The sequence below is a fragment of the Topomyia yanbarensis genome, chromosome 2, assembly GCF_030247195.1.
Source record: "Topomyia yanbarensis strain Yona2022 chromosome 2, ASM3024719v1, whole genome shotgun sequence".
Lineage (NCBI taxonomy): Eukaryota > Metazoa > Arthropoda > Insecta > Diptera > Culicidae > Topomyia > Topomyia yanbarensis.
In genome coordinates, this window is record NC_080671.1 from 105,882,174 (window position 1) to 105,884,840 (window position 2,667).

Sequence of the window (2,667 nt, forward strand, 5' to 3'; positions counted from 1 at the left end):
ATCACCGGGGTGTAATCATGTTTGCGAGTTCGTATGTTGCTTGGAAAATCGCGAGGGGCTCTAACGTTTGTGCGCTGACGTGATTTTGTAACGTATGTTCTTGAATGGTTGCGCGAACCGTGAGTCTGATATTAAATTTTCAGTGCGCGGTTTGAATTCTGGCAGAGAGTGGGATCGTTTATATCGATAGGGTTCCCGGTCATGTCGCCATGAGACGTGTTGTCTAATAGGTATGGGCGTATTTTCTTAAATGGTCCAGCTGAAGGCATGGACCTAGGCTTCTAGGATCAAGGATAGACTTTCGGACGTGACCGATTCGTAATCGCGTGCACGATGGCATTTTTGTAGGTTCCCGCTGAGACCGCGTTTGAGAATGTGTGAGTGTTAAGACGTTCACTATCACCATCTTTGTTGACCCAGCTGAAGGCGGGTGTAGAATGGCAGTATAGGACTCGAAAAGAAGAAATAAAAGACAATATATGAGAGACGTAATAGATTAGATAGGTACAAGATACAGCTGAAGTTATGATCATCACATGAGACATACATTAGTACTTCAAACACTACTAATACTTGAATAGCCAATCACCACACATAGCACATCCTTTCTCAATTATCTATTTGTTACTGGTTGATTGTTGGTTATGAGCTGGTGAATAGAGGAAAGGTATAGAACAGACAAAAGGCTCATATCAGCCCTCCCGGCCTCCCCGACACACCACTATCGAGGCGTATTGTAATCAACATCTTGAAGCGGGCTTCTTATATAAATCAAATCCTCAGTAGTCATAATGTTTGGTGGAATATTAACATGAGAACTAATTAACCTCTAGTAGTAGAACTTGGTGCAAATAAAAACTAAAAAGAGCGAAGGTCCTTATATTTAGATAACTCTATTGAATATATTGTGGCTTGATGATGTTTACAATACCGTCAATCCCATCAACCTGCGAGAGGGCTTTTCTAAACTATTTTCGCTAATTGTGCAGAAAATCCTACATATCTTGTTTATATTCCAGACTAAAATACTAAAATTCTTGACGTTCTTAGTTAATTTGAAACAAGTTGTCATAGGTTCAAGAATTGTTAAGCTTGGTGATTTACTTTCATTGACCAAAATGTTTTTCATTTATATAAGCTCCAACGATTACAAACTTCACACAAAAAAACCAAAATATTTTTAAGAAGGAAGAGAGCCGGTTGCCACAAACAACGTCTTCCAGCTAAATTTATTTATGTAACTTTGCTGACGGTTTCCAGTTAGGGAGAAATTTATTCTCTAATATTTTTCTTTAGAAAAACTCTAGAAGGAGAACTGCGGAGACTCCATTTTGGATCGATTGCATTCGTGTTTAGCTGTCAAAAAACGAAACCAATCGAACATTGCCTATCATTATAACATTGGACGTGTTGCCATACCATGCCGGGGGATACGTTACCAAAAAATCTTTTTTTCTCCGCAGTTCTCTTTCTACAGTTTTTCTAATTTTCTTTATCCACTTTTTGAAATACGCTTTTTCTAAATGTTGCTCTAGCTGCATTGACGGCGTTCAGAACACACGTAACAAAATACGTTTTTCTCTTGAAATTATTCCTTTTCGTTGTTCATAGTATTGGTCTGAAGAAGGTATACTAGCGCCACCATCAAATCAGTATTACATATATGAAACAACTGTATCGATTTTGTTGGCTATTTTCGGCAAAGTTGAGACTAAGAGAATCGAAAGCAATGAAATTGAAAGACGGATAGGTATTCTAGAGCGAATCAGTTATAAACTTAGAACGGAAAACTAGAACTAGGCAGGCTCATATGGGCATGATCGAAAGGAAATGTGAAGAATTCTTTGCCTTCTGCATAGTTGGAGTTGGGCGTTGCACCCAAGTCTACCGCATGATCTATGGTAGAACATAACTCATCATCATGTTTTACTGCCGACGCCGGCAAAAAATTCTTCACAAATCCTCGCCTAGAACGACCATGCGATCATTCTTCTCCCTTTCTGCTAGCATCAAGCCGTGACGTATGCATTCAATCGACACTATTTAATATCTGTAAAACGACAAATCCGAGAAATTGTTCTCAAGCGGTTTTGTCAGGAGTTGTCCTACTGGAGCTGTAGAGCTAGAGCTCCCCATCAGAATCACCCACTACAATTGCAGACGAGACGGGCAATGTCACCGACTAAAATACTGCTTAAGGCCAATGACAGCGGGTCGAGATTCTGAATGTAATATTCAATGTACAGATTTGTGCGGTCACAGGGACTTCCCGTCTCGAGTCACAAGCCTCTGGCCACCTGCACCACGAGACAGCGTGGGTGCGGACGAAATGGTGGCTCCGATGACGAATGAAGAACTACTCGCAGTGGCTAATTCCCTAGCAACGAACAAAGCTCCAGGGCCGGATGGAGTTTTAAACAGCGCTCTCAAGGCAGCGATCATAGCGAACCCAAATATGTTCAGGCTAGCTATGATCGCTGCCTTGACGAGCGCCGCTTCCCCGATAGATGAAAAAAACAGAAATTGGTGCTGTTGCCGAAGCCCGGGAAGACGCCAGGCGACCCATAGGCGTACAGACCAATCTGTCTGATCGACACGACTGGCTAATTGCTTGAGAGGATCATCCTCAACAGAGTAACCCCGTACTCAGAAGGTACGGACGGCCTG